The following is a 16,597-nucleotide window of genomic DNA, read 5'->3' on the forward strand; positions in this document are numbered from 1 at the left end:
TTACATATTATAAAATACTAATTACAGAGAGCCACTATCATGCCTAGCATGACTAGGCATTTCAGGCAGACTTATAATAATTCTAATTCTATAATGATACAGGTTATGGAACATATTGATGTTAAAGCTAGGTAACTACATTACAGTTTGTAAATTTAGGAATGAGAATGGTTTTGTCTTGGCATGATACACAGTTTCTATTGAAGCTCCTGTATTGGAGTATCTCAGGCAAACTTATAACTAGTTTAAGATTGTTAGGCAATAGCTTCATTCGAAATTTTATTTTTACAATCATTTTGGTGAATGTAAGTGTAAATTGGGGGAAATCACAGATATCGAGAGTAGGTCTAGTTTGTTTTTTGTGTGTGCATGATGCAAGTAAGAGAATAGGTAGTTTTCATGTAGCTAGCTGATGGTGGGGTGTGTCAGGGAGATAAGATGTTTTTAATGGTAGTTTTGAAAGTGATGGCTGTGTCTGCAGTTCTAGAGCAGAGAGTTCCAGATTTTAGGCCCTTTAATGTACATTGAATTTTTGTATAGGTTTAGCCGGACACGGAGAATGTCAGAGATTTTTGCGCCTGGTGTTGTGCCTGTGGGTTCTGTCACAACTATCAAGAAAGTGTTTTAGTTCAGGGTTAATATTGGAATTGTAAATGTAGGTTGCACAGTAGTAAGTGTGGATGTTCTGTACAGTGAGTAAGTTTAGATCTTTGAAGAGTTCGAGGGGTGTGTTGCCTATTATTGGATTGCGTGATAATTCTTTCTGCAGCTTTCTGTTAGGTTATTATTGGCTTTAGGTGTGTTGCTGCTGTTGATCCCCAAGCACAAATAGCATAAGTGAGGTAGGGATAGAGGAGTGAATAGTATAGTGTGAGAAGGGCTGATTGTGGCACGTAGTAGTGTATCTTGGAGAGGATCCTAACCGTTTTGGATACATTTTTTATGTGCTGGATATGGGTGCTGAATTTCAGGTTGCTGTCAAGGGTTTCTTGCAATATCCTGTATGACCCTATGTTCCCTTTGTACTTCTTCTGTTAGGTATGTTATAATCAAAAAAAGAAGCGCTAAGCCACAAGGGCTATACAGCTCTGTTAGGTATGACATCCTAAGTTTTTGCTCTAGTTCAGTGATCTCTCTCGTCTAAGTCTATCTTTACACTGCTGAAGCATATTTGTGTTTTTTTAGCAATTCAGTAACCCATTTTCTTCTGTGCCATATCCTATGCTCTCTCTCTATATCTGATCTTCTGGGTTTCCTCAGTCGTACGTGCTTCATACATACCTTGTATGCTTCTCTGTTCAGCTTCTCTTGGCACTGGTGGGGATTTAGGGTGCTCATGTCTGATTCCCAGGATATGTCTGATAGCTTGTGGTTTATTTTTTCCCAGTCAATTCTATGGTTGTTAAAATTAAACTTACTGAACATCTTGTCTCTAACATTAGGGATGCAGTTCCCTAACCCTGAGTTAATACTCGTTTGAACTTCTACGATGTTGTGATCAGAGTATATTGTTTTTGTAACTGTTATGTCTCTGATTAGTTCCTCATTGTTAGTGAATATCAAATCCACGGTATTTTCATATCTAGTGGGATCAAATATGTGTTGGTAATCCCCAAGGAGATTAAAATCCCCAAGGAGATTAAAATCTCCTTCAAGAAGGATTGTTCTTACATCTGTGGTTATTTCCTGATTGGTTGTGATGATTTCACAATTAGAGGGGTTGAGAATGAGTCCTAAGGCTTCTCCCTGTGACTTTACCAGCTGTAGATCCTCTAGCAGTGACTCTTCCATGCCTGCCAGAGTGCCATCTTCAAGGTACCAGTTACTGAGCTCGCTGCACAAGCTGGAAGTTAGTTCTCCTACTGCCAAGCAGAGGAGAAACAGAGTGAGTTGGTCACCCTGCTGAACACCCTCTAACGAAAGAATTTCATGCTCACTGAACAGAAGAATTGAGGATTTGCTGTAGCCAGCTGAAACAAGGGCAAAAAGACTGGGGAACTGATCTCAAACAGCTGGAAAGACCACATCTCTTTTCACCATATTAAAGACATTTCTGAAGTCTATTTTGACAATGGCCTTGTCTTCTGGTAAGTTCCTGATGTAGGCCCTTTCTGCATGCATTGCCACTTCACTGCCTTGAGAGACCCCAAAGCCCAGTTGGTTCTAGCAATTATTTCCTCCAATTTTTTCATGATGTATTAGTTGGAATTTGTCCTCACTGAACATCATATTGTTTTCTGTTGCCATTGGAAAACTTGGTTTATATCTGCTTGGAGATTTACCATGTCCTCAGTGGATGACAGCCTCGTGTAGATCCTAGTATCATCTACAAGGGATCACACGGTGCGATGGTTTACATCTCTGTCTATATCAGATATGAGGATGAGGAACAGGATGGCGGAGAATATTAAAAATTAAAAATTTAAAAATTAAAATTCTTTATTTATCTGTTAATATTACAATGTGGGGTTTACATATTTTAACCTTTAACCCTTTCAGAGTTGGTGCCTTACTAGTACGGCTTGCACACCAGGGTTGGCGCCGTACTAGTACGCATAAATTCTAGCGCCTTCAAATCTAGCGAGAGAAAGCTGGTAGGCCTACATATAAAAGAATGGGTCTGTGGTCAGTGTGTGCAATATAAAAAAATCCTGCAGCACAGAATGCATAATGAGAAAAAAATCTCCAACCGTGTTTTTAGTTTAAAAAAGCGAGTTTGCAGTGTATTTTCCTATGCTATTTATGGTTGTATTCTAGATTTCCTGGTCTCATTTTATAGAATGGAAGACATATTATGGAAATTGAGATGATTTTGATTGGTTTCACAATGAAAAGTACCTTGAAATTGAGCTCAAAGTAGCAGAAATGTTCGATTTTTGTAAACAAATCATGCCATGCATCCAATACATGTCAACTGGTGAGTATAATATTCTTTTGCAAGTGCGCTGATATTATTTATACCATTTCTACACTAATGCAGTAGTCTGCATAACAGTAAATCTTCTATTTTTTGTGAGAATAAAAATTCAGAGTGGAGCAAAAGAAATGTAACAGAGACCTGGGGACGTGACAAATGAACAGAGGAAATGTTATTTTAGTGCCAGGAATGTCTGTCTTGTTTATTCTGGACCCTATTTGGAAATTGGCATCTTTTGAAATTTGTGTGAAATTGGCAAAATTGCCAATTTCTGTTCACTTTATTGGATAATTGAAATAGGTAAATGGGTGGTTTCTTGTACTCATTCGATAGAAAAAATGGAGTTCTAGCAAAATAGTTATGATTTTTGTCGACTGGTACATTGGAATTGGCCGATAATAGGGCTCAAAGTGAGCGAAATCGCCAATGTGTAAACATTGTCGAGACCACTAACCTCCCGAGAGCATAATTCCCTAAGTTTTCCATGAAATTTCATACTTTTGGTGTCATTATGATCGGGAAAAGATTCTCTATCATTTCATAAGAATTTTTTTTTTTTTTTTTCGAAAAATTTCTGACCTTAAGAACAAGCTTAGGAGAGGGCCTACTGACCCTGAAAGGGTTAAACCGTCCAAACATAGATCTACGTCCACGTGCGGGGGCTCTGTACGTAGATCTACATTTTTTTTTACATGCTTTCAAATTGGGAAAATTAAGGTCGGAGCGCTACGTACGTGAACGTAGATCTGCGTTTGGACAGTTTAAGTGTTAAGATATTATTGCATATTATAAAATACTTATTACAAAGAAGGCCACTAGTATGCCTAGGTATGCCTAGGCGTTTCGAGCAGACTAATACTAGTTCTTACTCTATTGATACAGGATATGGGTCATATTGGTATTAAATGGAGTTACCTGGAGTTACCTAGAGAGGATTTTGGGGGTCAGTGCCCCCTCATGGTGGATCAGGGTCTGATCAGCCAGGCTGTTACTGCTGGCCGCATGCAAGCTGATGTATGAACCACAGCCCGGTTGGTCAGGTACTGACTTTAGGTGCCTGTCCAGTGCCTTCTTGAAGATAGTCAGGGGTCATTTGGTAATCCCCCTTATGTATGCTGGGAGGAAATTAAACAGTCTTGGGCCCTAGACACTTATTGTGTTGTCTCTCAATGTACTTGTGGCGCCCCTGCTTTTCATCGGGAGAATGTTGCATCTCCTGCCAAGTCTTTTGCTTTCATATGGAGCGATTTTCGTGTGCAGGTTTGGTACCAATCCCTCCAGGACCTTCCAAGTGTATACAGTGGACCCCCGCATAGCGACTTTAATCCGTGCAAGAGGGCTCATTGTTATGCGAAATGATCGGTATGCGAATGAATTTTCCCCATAAGAAATAATGGAAATCAAATTAATCCGTGCAAGACACCCAAAAGTATGAAAAAAAAAAATTTTACCACATGAAATGTTAATTTTAATACACACAAACTGAAAAAGGCATGCATAATTACATGACACTTACTTTTATTGAAGATCTGGTGATGATTGATGGGATGGGAGGAGGGGAGAGAGAGTGTTAGTGTTTAGAAGGGGAATCCCCTTCCATTAACCCTTTCAGGGTCCGTCCCGTAGATCTACGGCTTTACGTTCAGGGTCCAAACCGCAGATCTACGCCATGAGCTCAGCTCACTCTGATAAACTGTGAGTGGTACATTTGGGCCTAGATATGAGAGAATACATCTATGTGGTATGTGTGCACCACATAAAACAGATCCTGCAGCACACTGTGTATAATGAGAGAAAAAAAATGAAATCATGATTTTTCGATTAAAACAGCAACTTTGCAGTGTTTTTTCGTATGTTTTTTATAGTTGTATTTGCGATTTCTTGGTCTCATTTGATAGAATGGAAGACATATTACAGAAATAGTGATGATTTTGATTGGTTTTAGCACTGGAAATGGCTTGAAACTGAGCTCAAAGTAGCAGAAATGTTAAATTTTTGCCGATATTCAAGAGTAAACAAACGACCTCACACGTCTAATACACGTCAGCTGGTGGGTCTAATATACATTCACAAATATGGTGATGATATTTATACAATTATTACAGTATTGCATAACAGTAAATCTTCTATTTTTTGGTGTGAATAAAAATTCATTATGTGAATAAAAAATCAAAATGGAATTTATTTGTAAAGCCTCAAAACATAACTAATGAACAGAGGAAATGTTAGTTTAGTGCCAGGAATGCCTACATTGTTCATTCTGGACCCTATTTTGAAATTGGAATATTTTGAACTTTGTGTTAAATTGGCCAAATTAACAATTTCCGATCACTTTATTTTGTAGTTGAAACAGTTGACTTGGCGATTTCTTGTGCTCAATCGATAGAATAGAAGTAATACTAGTGAAATAGCTAAGAATTTGGTTGATTGGAATAATGTAATTGGCCTAAAATGTGAGTCAAAGTCGGCAAAATCGCCGATTCGTAAATATTGCTGACACATCAAAATTCGCGAGAGCATAATTTCGTCAATTTTCCACCAAATTTCGTACTTTTTGTTTTATTACCTTCACAAAAAGATTCTCTACGATTTCATAAGAAAAAATAACAAATTTTTTTTTTGAAAATTCTTGGACACTTTTGCGTGACTCCAGATTTGGGCCTTGGACCCTGAAAGGGTTAAGACTTGAGGTGTCGAGTCCTTTTCTGGGGTTACTTCCCTTCTTCTTTTAATGCCGCTAGGACCAGCTTCAGAGTCACTGGACTTCTTTCGCACAACATATCTGTCCATAGTGGCCTGTACCTCTCGTTCCTTTATGACTTCCCTAAAGTGTTTCACAACATTGTCAGTGTACAGGTTGCCAACACGGCTTGCAATAGCTGTGTGAGGGTGATTTTCATCCATGAAGGTTTGCACTTCAAGCCACTTTGCACAGATTTCCTTAATCTTTGTAGTAGGCAACTTCTTCAATTTCTCTCTCCCCTCCTCTGAACCAGTTTCCTCAGGTCTGGCCTCTTGCTGTTGAAGTTGATCTATCAGCTCATCAGTGGTTAGTTCTTCATTGTCCTCCTCCACCAACTCTTCCACATCATCCCCACTAACCTCCAACCCTAAGGACTTTCCCAATGCCACAATGGATTCCTCAACTGGCATAATCCTCTCAGGGTTAGCCTCAAACCCTTCAAAATCCCTTTTGTCTACACATTCTGGCCACAGTTTCTTCCAAGCAGAGTTCAAGGTCTTCTTAGTCACTCCCTCCCTAGCCTTACCTATAAGGTTTACACAATTGAGGATATTAAAGTGCTCTCTCCAAAACTCTCTTAGAGTCAGTTGAGTTTCTGAGGTCACTACAAAGCACCTTTCAAACAGAGCTTTTGTGTACAGTTTTTTGAAGTTTGCAATAACCTGCTGGTCCATGGGCTGCAGGAGAGGAGTGGTATTAGGAGGCAAAAACTTCACCTTAATGAATTTCATGTCCCCATAAAGTCGCTCTGCCACGTCTGTAGGATGACCAGGGGCATTGTCTAACACCAGGAGGCACTTAAGTTCTAATTTCTTTTCAGTTAGGTAATCTTTCACATTGGGGGCAAATGCATGGTGTAACCAGTCATAGAAAAAGTCCCTAGTGACCCATGCCTTACTGTTTGCTCTCCACAGCACACACAAATTCTCCTTGAGGACATTCTTTTGCCTGAACGCTCTGGGAGTTTCAGAGTGATACACTAATAAAGGCTTCACTTTGCAATCACCAGTAGCATTGGAACACATTAACAAAGTAAGCTTGTCTTTCATAGGCTTATGTCCTGGGAGTGCCTTTTCCTCCTGAGTAATGTAGGTCCTGCTTGGCATTTTCTTCCAAAACAGGCCTGTTTCATCACAATTAAACACTTGTTCAGGTTTCAGTCCTTCACTGTCTATGTACTCCTTGAATTCCTGCACATATTTTTCAGCTGCTTTGTGGTCCGAACTGGCAGCCTCACCATGCCTTATCACACTATGTATGCCACTACGCTTCTTAAATCTCTCAAACCAACCTTTGCTGGCCTTAAATTCACTCACATCATCACTAGTTGCAGGCATTTTTTTAATTAAATCCTCATGCAACTTCCTAGCCTTTTCGCTTATGATCGCTTGAGAGACGCTATCTCCTGCTAGCTGTTTTTCATTTATCCACACCAATAAGAGTCTCTCAACATCTTCCATCACTTACGATCTCTGTTTCGAAAACACAGTTAAACCTTTGGCAAGAACAGCTTCCTTGATTGCCTTTCTGTTGCCCACAATAGTAGCGATGGTTGATTTGGGTTTCTTGTACAACCTGGCCAGGTCGGCGACACGCACTCCACTTTCATACTTATCAATGATCTCTTTCTTCATCTCTATAGTAATTCTCACCCTTATTGCTGTAGGGTTGGCACTAGAAGCTTTCTTGGGGCCCATGGTCACTTATTTGGCAGATAAAATCACCAAAAACACTGTAATAATACGAAATGTTCCGATTGTATGCTTGGATGTTACCGCGGAGGCTGGCTGGTAAACAATGCCACTGGCGGCACATGTGAGGCTGGCTAAGGGTGCACATTGGACGCGTCTCGGACGAAGAGCGGTGAGCGGGTTTTTGAGCGATATGCAAGGCAAAATTTTTGCGATAAAAGCGAGCGGTATGTGGATTGTACGTTATGTGATGACGACGGTATGCGGGGGTCCACTGTATTATTATGTATCTCTCTCGCCTGCGTTCGAGGGAATAGAGATCGAGGACCTTCAACCGTTCCCAGTAGTTTAGGTGCCTTATTGCACTTATTTGTGCCGTGAAAGTTCTTTGTACACTCTCCAGGTCTGCAATGTCGCCAGACTTCAAGGGGGCCGTTAGTGTACAGCTGTATTCCAGCCTAGAGAGCACAGGCGATTTGAAGAGAATCATCATGGGCTTTGTGTCCCTAGTTTTGAAGGTTCTCATTATCCATCCAGTCATTTTCCTAGTGGATGAGGTAGATACATTGTTGTGGTCTTTGAAGGCGAGATCCTATGACATTATCACTCCTAGGTCCTTCACATTACTGTTCCGCTGTTTTTTCAAGTTTTCCATATCTGAGTAGTTGAAATTTCTCCTCGTTGAACTTTATATTATTTTGAGTGGCCCATTCGAAGATTTGGTTGATGTCCGCTTGGAGTCTTGTGGTGTCTTCGATGGAGGTTACTGCCATAGTGATCCGGATGTCATCCACAAAGGAAGACACAGAGTTGTGGTTTACATCTTTGTCTATATCAGAAATGATGAGGAATAGAATGGGAGTGAGTATTGTGCCTTGTGGAACAGAGCTTTTTACCGTGGCTGCCTGGGACTTTACTCTGTAGGTGTAGATCCATCTATCAACTTTTCCCGTTATTCCTTTATCACGCATTTTGTGTGCTATTACATCGTGGTCACACTTGTCGAAAGCTTTTGCAAAGTCAGTGTATACTACATCTGTATTTTGTTTATCCTCTACAGCTTCCAGGACCTTGTCATAGTGGTCCAGTAGCTGGGACAGGCAGGAGCGACCTGCTCTAAACCCGTGTTGCCCTGGGTTGTGTAATTGATGGGTATCTAGGTGGTTGGCTATCTTGCTTCTTAGAACCCTCTCAAAGATTTTTATGATATGGGATGTTAGTGCTATCTGTCTGTAGTTCTTTGCAATTGCTTTACTGCCACCTTTGTGAAGTGGGGCTATGTCTGTTGTTTTTAGTGTGTGTGGGATGACCCCCTGTGTCCATGCTCCCTCTCCATAAAATGCTGCAGGCACGCGAAAGGGGCTTCTTGGAATTCTTGATGAACATGGATTTCCACGAGTCTGGGCCTGGGGCAGAGTGCATGGGCATGTCATTAATTGCCTCTTCAAAGTCTTGTGGAGTTAGAATAATATCTGAGATTTTTAGGAATACCAAATTTTGGGTTTCGTTCATAAAGAATTCATTTGGATTGTCGACCCTTAGAGTGGGCAGTGGCTCGCTGAACACTGAGTCGTATTGGGACTTTAGTATCTCACTCATTTCTTGGCTATCATCTGTGTATGTCCCATCCTGCCTAAGTAGGGGCTCAATACCGGATGTTTTTTTTCCTTAGAAAGATGTGGGATGTTAGAGCTATTGGTCTATAGTTCTTAGCTATTGCTTTGCTGCCGCCTCCATGGAGTGGGTCAGTATCCGTTGCTTTTAGTGACTGTGGGATTTCACCCGTATCTATGCTCCCTTTCCATAGCATACTTAGGGCACGCAAAAGGGGTTTTCTTGCAGTTCTTAATTTATTTTATTTGGACATGATACATAGTTGTTGAAGGAATTATAGTGGTTGGGTGTACATGCCAAAAGCCCCTTGTATGCAGAGCATTATGGGCAGGCTTAAAATTAACTTAAGATAAACTAAGCAATGATGTATTCAGTGGTAAAAATTACAGTAAACAAATTACAACATGAAGTACAAATGAGTATTTCAAATAAGAAACATTATAGTTGTACAAATTTGTAGCATAACAATGTATAATATAACAAAATGACCAACATACTATGTGAATTCATATGAACACGGAGTTCCACGAATCTGGGTCTGAGGCTGAGTGCATGGGCAAGCTGGTGAGTTTTTATTAACCAAATTTTACATATCTAGTGCGTGCCTCTCATGAGTTGATTTACACTTGTCATCTATATTGTAAAATAATAATAATAATAGTCATGGTACTGGAGGGAGCTGTAAGAGAAGAGGCATATGCTAAAGTAGGATTTAGTGTGAGAGAGGAGTGAGCAAAGGTTGGGGTTAGTGGGGGTAGGTGCATCGAAGTTTGTACAGGTTAGATTCCTTGAAAGAAAAAGTCAGAGAGAGAGAGAGAACCTTCAAAAACCTTCGGAACTAGAGATGCTGACTGCCAAGCCATTGATGATTCTCTTCAATGATTTGTGCTCTCTAGGTTGGAATATTGCTGTACACTAATGGCTCCTTTCAAGGCAGGCAAAATTGCAGACCTGGAAAATATACAGAGAACCTTCACTGCATGTTTAAGTACCATAAAGCACCTGAATTACTGAGAATGGTTGAAATCTGCTCAACTGCCTCCCAATATACGTAAGGGGGATTACCAATAGACCCCTGGCTGTCTTCAAGCAGGCACTAGACAGGCACCTAAAGTCAGTACCTGACCAGCCGGGCTGTGGTTCATACGTCGGGTTGTGTGCGGCCAACAGTAACAGCCTTGTTGATCAGGCCCTGATCCACCATGAGGCCTGGTCACAGACTGGGCCGTGGGGGCGTTGACCCCTGGAACCCTCTCCAGGTATACTCCAGTCCCTTGATCTGTACATCTTGGAATGAACATAAGAACATAAGAACATAAGAACGAAGGAACACTGCAGAAGGCCTACTGGCCCATGCGAGGCAGGTCCAAGTCCCTACCGGCTTAAGCCAATGCACCCAACCTAGTCAGGTCAGGTCACATTGACTTAAGGGAGGAACACGGCAACCGACCTGTTAGCACAAGCTATCAGGTCCAACTCACACCCACCCACATCTACTCATGTATTTATCCAACCTATTTTTAAAGCTACACAACGTTCTGGCCTCTATAACGGTACTTGGGAGTTTGTTCCACTCATCCACAACTCTATTACCAAACCAGTACTTTCCTATATCCCTCCTGAATCTGAATTTTTCCAACTTAAAACCATTGCTGCGAGTCCTGTCTAGGCTAGATATTTTCAGCACACTATTTACATCCCCTTTATTTATTCCTGTCTTCCACTTATAAACCTCAATCATATCCCCCCTAATTCTACGTCTTTCTAGAGAGTGCAGTTTCAGGGCCCTTAGTCTATCCTCATAGGGAAGGTTTCTGATACATGGGATCATCTTTGTCATCCTCCTTTGTACATTTTCCAGAGAATTTATATCCATTCTGTAATACGGTGACCAAAACTGTGCAGCATAATCTAAATGAGGCCTAACCAAGGATGTATAGAGTTGAAGAACAACCTGAGGACTCCTATTATTTATGCTTCTTGATATGAAGCCAAGGATTCTATTAGCTTTATTGCGAACACTTATGCACTGTTGTCTTGGTTTCAGATTACTGCTAACCAGAACTCCTAAATCTTTTTCGCAATCCGTAATATTAAGATCTACATTATTTAGTTTATATGTGGCATGGTTATTGTCCTGTCCAACATTTAGAACTTTGCATTTGTCTATATTAAACTGCATCTGCCACTTCTCCGACCACTGCATCAGTCTATTCAAATCTTCCTGGAGTGCTCGAATGTCCTCGTCAGAATGAATTCGACGGCCTATTTTGGTGTCATCGGCAAACTTGCCGATGTCGCTCTTTATGCCCTCATCTATGTCGTTTATGTAGATTGTGAACAGCAGGGGGCCCAACACTGACCCCTGTGGAACACCGCTCGTGACGCTTCCCCACTCTGATTTCTCCCCATTTATGCAAACTCTCTGCTGCCTATTTGTCAACCATGCCTCTATCCAGGAAAAAATTTCTCCTCCTATTCCATGTGCTTTAATTTTCCTCAATAGTCTCTGATGTGGGACCCTGTCAAAAGCCTTACTGAAGTCCATATACACAATATCATATTCATTACCATGATCTACCTCCTCAAATACCTTAGTGAAAAAAGTTAATAAATTCGTAAGGCAGGAACGCCCCTTTGTAAAACCATGCTGAGATTCGTTGATTAATTTATGCTTTTCAAGGTGGCTACGAACTGCCTCGGCAATTATTGATTCCATAAATTTTCCCACTATGGAGGTTAGGCTTATTGGTCTATAGTTCGAAGCTAAGGACCTGTCACCTGTTTTGAAAATAGGTATCACATTTGCCATTTTCCACTTATCTGGCACCATGCCAGTTTGTAGTGATATGTTGAAAAGATTAGCCAAAGGTGTGCTAAGCTCCTCTTTACATTCCTTTAGAACCCTTGCATACAGTTCATCAGGGCCTGGGGATTTGTTAGGTTTTAATTTATCTATTTGCCTAAGGACCATGTCACTTGTGACCCTAATAGTGCACAGTTTATTATCGTCCTGTTCTACATAATTTATCATTACTGGAATATCGCTGGTATCCTCCTGTGTAAAAACTGAGAGGAAGTATGTGTTAAAAATTCTACACATTTCCTTATCACTGTCAGTGAGCTGACCCGAGGAACTTTTGAGTGGGCCTATCTTGTCCCTGATCTTACTTCTGTATACCTGAAAGAATCCTTTTGGGTTAGTCTTCGATTCTCTTGCAACTTTAACCTCATAATCTCTATTTGCTTTTCTAATTCCCTTTTTTATTTCTCTCTTTAACTGAATATATCGATTTCTTAATTGCCCCTCTCCTCTTTTGATTTGCCTATATATGCCTCTCTTTTGACCAATCAGATATTTTAATCTATTGTTCATCCATTTAGGATCATTTTTGTTTGATCTGATTTCCCTATTTGGAACATAATTTGACTGAGCAGCTAGAACTATGCCCTGGAAAGCATCATATCGGCAACCATCACCACCTACCTGACCCCTAGTCAGGTCATTCCAGTTCAGCCCACCTAAGTAATTTTTCAGTCCTATGAAATCAGCCAAGCGAAAGTCAGGGACGGAGACTTGATTGCCATTATTAGGGGAATTCCATGATATGTTAAAACTGAGTGATTTGTGATCACTCTCCCCAAGCTCATCATTAACCTCAAGATTATTAATTAGTGTTTCCCTACTGGCAAGAACCAAGTCAAGGAGGTTATTTCCCCTAGTTGGCTCTGTCACAAACTGTTTTAAAAAACAATCCTGGATCGTATCAAGAAAGTCACCCGACTCTAAATTTCCTGTCAAATTGCTCCAGTCAATCTGTCTATAGTTGAAATCTCCCATTAGCACAACATTTTCGTATGTAGATGCCTTACGAATTTCGTCCCATAGAAGTTTACTGCACTCCCTATCAAGATTTGGGGCCCTGTAAATCACACCCAAAATTAGTTTTTCTCGGCCCTCGAGAAGCTGTAACCAAACAGATTCAGTGGCTGACGCTTCTAATTTAATATCTTGTCTAACACAACAATTTAAATTGTCTCTGACATACATCGCTACTCCACCACCTTTCCTGTTGACCCTGTCAGTGTGGAATAATTTATAGCCTTGTATGTGACATTCAGAGGGCATCTCTCTATCTTTCAGATTGAGCCAGGTCTCTGTTATAGCAATAATATCTATGTTTCCTGCACTTGCAATTAATCTTAGCTCATCTATCTTATTTCTAACACTCCTGCTATTAGTATAGTAAACCTTAAGGGAGCTAGTCCCTTGCTGCCCTCTGCTGTCCCCCTTTGTTTGCTGACCTGTTCTATTGTCTTTATTTATAACTTCATGCTGAATGCCTTTTATACATTTACTGTTTCCAACCCTAGTGTTGCAACCTGCTTGTTTCCCACACACACCCATACCTCTATCTTCCATCAGTTTAAAATCATAGGCATTTCACCAATGGCCTTCTCAATCGAGTCTGCAAGTGCTACCACCCCTGCCCCAGAGAGATGAACCCCATCCCTTGCATACATATCATGTTTGCCATAAAAGTTGTTCCAGTTGTCAATGAATGGGATTGCAAGTTCCTTGCAGTATCTGTCTAGCCAGCAATTTACACCAATTGCCCTAGACAACCATTCATTTCCTACTCCCCTTCTAGGCAAGATGCTACATATGATTGGGATCCCTCCCTTAGACTTAATGAAATCTATAGCTGACCTGTACTTATCTAGCAGCTCTTCTCTCCTACCCTTCCCAATATCATTTCCACCAGCACTGAGACAGATAATGGGCTTGTTCCCATTACCTGACATGATATTATCCAGTCTGTTGACAATGTCCCCAACACCAGCTCCAGGGAAGCACACTCTATCTCTCATCTTCTTCTTCCTATTACAAAAAGCACGATCAACATATCTTACCTGAGAGTCACCAACCACAAGAATGCGCTTACCTTCATTAGCAGGGGCAGTAGTACCCTTACCTTCACTGGCCACTGAAGTACATTCATCCTGGAGAACAGAGAAGCGATTTCCTACCTTCAGATCTGCACTCTTAACTTTCCTTACTCTGATGCGCCTCCCTTTACTGTGAACAACTCGCCACTTGTAGCAGGTGCTGGGCTGCACCTCACTGCTGGTAGCCGTTGCTACCACCCCACCTACAGCCTCCTCACAGTGAGAGACAGACTGCACCTCACTGCTAGAAGCCTCATTCCCCACATCTCCAACCACCTCACACTCTCTCCCAGGCCCATTGAGGTGGACCTTCAGCCTCCTAATCTCCTCCTGGAGAAGCAAGACCTCCTCCTTCAACTCTCCAACCTCAGCTTTTAAAACACTGTAGAAGCAAGCCATGCTTTGTAACCGTCCACGCTAATCCCCAAGCAGCTCAGGGTCTGTGACCTCACGTGACGACTGACCACTGAACACTGACGACTGAATGCAGGCAAGAAAGATACATGATAATATGCACTTGGAAATTTTAGAGGGACTAGTCTCAAATCTGCACACGGATATTACTTCCTACAAAAGCAAAAGACTCGGCAGCTGGTGCAACATCCCCTCAGTGAAAAGCAGGGGCGCCATGAGTGCGCTAAGAAACAACACAATAAGTGTCAGGGGCCCAAGACTGCTCAGCTGCCTCTCAGCATATATATAAGGGGGATAACCAATAGACCTCCTAGCTATCTTCAAGTGGAAGCTAGATAGACACCTACGGTCCATACCTGACCAGCCGGGCTGTGGTTCGTTCGTCAGTTTGTGTACGGCCATCAGTAACAGCCTGGTTGATCAGGCCTTGATCCACCATTGGCCTGATTATGGACCAGGCCGCAGAAGTGTTAACCCTCGGAATTCCTTCCAGGTATCAACGTCAGTAAGTGTTCGTTGGGGAAGCATCGATGGAATTGATTTCTGTATCTCCAGTAATAGGACATCTCTTAAAATATGGTGTACTGATAGTCCTACAGAGAGGGACCAGACATTTTTTCATATTGTATTATGGATATAATCAATGTAATCATAGAATTGATGAGGGAAAAAGAGTGAGTGGTGCACTTAGGAGTCTGTGGAGACAAAGAACTTTGTCCTTGGAGGCAAAGAGGGGAATGTATGAGAGTATAGTTTACCAACGCTCTTATATGGGTGTGAAGCGTGGGTGATGAATGTTGCAGCGAGGAGAAGGCTGGAGGCAGTGGAGATGTCATGTCTGAGGGCAATGTGTGGTGTGAATATAATGCAGAGAATTCGTAGTTTGGAAGTTAGGAGGAGGTGCGGGATTACCAAAACTGTTGTCCAGAGGGCTGAGGAAGGGTTGTTGAGGTGGTTCGGACATGTAGAGAGAATGGAGCGAAACAGAATGACTTCAAGAGTGTATCAGTCTGTAGTGGAAGGAAGGCGGGGTAGGGGTCGGCCTAGGAAAGGTTGGAGGGAGGGGGTAAAGGAGGTTTTGTGTGCGAGGGGCTTGGACTTCCAGGAGGCATGCATGAGCGTGTTTGATAGGAGTGAATGGAGACAAATGGTTTTTAATACTTGACGTGCTGTTGGAGTGTGAGCAAAGTAACATTTATGAAGGGATTCAGGGAAACCGGCAGGCCGGACTTGAGTCCTGGAGATGGGAAGTACAGTGCCTGCACTCTGAAGGAGGGGTGTTGGTGTTGCAGTTTAAAAACTGTAGTGTAAAGCACCCTTCTGGCAAGACAGTGATGGAGTGAATGATGGTGAAAGTTTTTCTTTTTCGGGCCACCCTGCCTTGGTGGGAATCGGCCAGTGTGATAATAAAAAAAAAAAAAAATAAGTAGGATAATAATGTTCTTAACCAATAGTATTCCTACTGAAGAGTAAATACTAATATATACCAAAGGAATTGAAGCTACCTTCCCTTTCATGGATCATATCTGATTACTTCAAGTTCATCATCAGGTGCTGTATGGTCCCTACAAGTTTAGTGCTTCCCCATAAATATAATCTATTAAAAAAAGGAAATAAACCCATATGCATTATATATTTCTATGTAATAATACAGTAATAATGGTGTTCACTTAATGTTAAACTTTGGGTTATCATATGGTGCATGAGAGGTAATCAGGTTTGATCTGAGGAAAGGAAGAGTTGCTCCATATTCTTGTATCAAGAGTCCTTTACCAGCACCATGACAAGAGGAAAGTGCCTCTACCCCCAACAAGTGTAAGATCAATCACTGATGGATGTGTGAGCCAGTAGGCCGCTGTCAGCAACAGTGTGTGGGCCAGCTGGCCACTGTCAGCAACAGTGTGTGAGCCAGCAGGCTGCTGTCAGCAAGTGTGTGGGCCAGCAGGCCACTGTCAGCAACAGTGTGTGGGCCAGCAGGCCACTGTCAGCAACAGTGTGTGGGCCAGCAGGCTGCTGTCAGCAACAGTGTGTGGGCCAGCAGGCTGCTGTCAGCAACAGTGTGTGGGCCAGCAGGCCGCTGTCAGCAACAGTGTGTGGGCCAGCAGGCCGCTGTCAGCAACAGTGTGTGGGCCAGCAGGCCGCTGTCAGCAACAGTGTGTGGGCCAGCAGGCCGCTGTCAGCAACAGTGTGTGGGCCAACAGGCTGCTGTCAGCAACAGTGTGTGGGCCAGCAGGCCGCTGTCAGCAACAGTGGGTTAAACAGGTAATC

The 16,597-nt window shown here is 42.0% G+C and overlaps 2 protein-coding genes across 8 annotated transcripts in view; one reads left to right on the forward strand and one right to left on the reverse strand.

The window, feature by feature from the left end:
• The window catches only part of LOC128693861 (uncharacterized), a 383,960-nt gene that overhangs the window by 268,531 nt on the left and 98,832 nt on the right, over window positions 1-16,597 (reverse strand). The window lies entirely within an intron of this gene.
• Window positions 1-16,597, forward strand: part of LOC128693120 (ankyrin-3) — a 358,860-nt gene that overhangs the window by 51,331 nt on the left and 290,932 nt on the right. The window contains exon 1 of one of the 7 annotated variants that reach the window (XM_053782599.2): window positions 15,991-16,591. The exons of the other annotated variants lie outside the window; for them this stretch is intronic. The gene's annotated coding sequence lies outside the window, so the exon portion shown is untranslated. Of the gene's footprint in view, window positions 1-15,990; window positions 16,592-16,597 lie in introns of those variants that run through there. 7 annotated transcript variants of the gene reach the window in all.

This window comes from Cherax quadricarinatus, chromosome 6, assembly GCF_038502225.1.
Source record: "Cherax quadricarinatus isolate ZL_2023a chromosome 6, ASM3850222v1, whole genome shotgun sequence".
NCBI classification, from domain to species: Eukaryota; Metazoa; Arthropoda; class Malacostraca; order Decapoda; family Parastacidae; genus Cherax; species Cherax quadricarinatus.